Source organism: Corvus brachyrhynchos, unplaced genomic scaffold, assembly GCF_000691975.1.
Source record: "Corvus brachyrhynchos isolate BGI_N302 unplaced genomic scaffold, ASM69197v1 scaffold219, whole genome shotgun sequence".
NCBI lineage: Eukaryota > Metazoa > Chordata > Aves > Passeriformes > Corvidae > Corvus > Corvus brachyrhynchos.
The window spans coordinates 1,434,953-1,435,222 of record NW_008240034.1 but is presented as its reverse complement, the minus strand read 5'-3'; positions in this window follow the sequence as shown (position 1 = coordinate 1,435,222).

The following is a 270-nucleotide window of genomic DNA, read 5'->3' as shown; positions in this document are numbered from 1 at the left end:
ACGCGCCCCGCGGCGCCCCCCCCATCTGCAGGCAAAGCGCCCCCAGAACCGGGACCGAGGGGCCCCACCAGGACAGATCCCGGTGCCAGACCCCGAGCCAGGTCCTGCTCCTGCCCACAGGGTTTTCCCTGAGCTGTGCCACGCTCCCTCCGCGGGGCCACGTGCGTGGGAGGGCGTCGGAAAAGGAGCATTTTCCAGAGCTGGAAACCCAGAGGAAAAAGGCTGCCGGCCGGAACGATTAACGCGGGCGGGTTAATCATTACAGCAGCT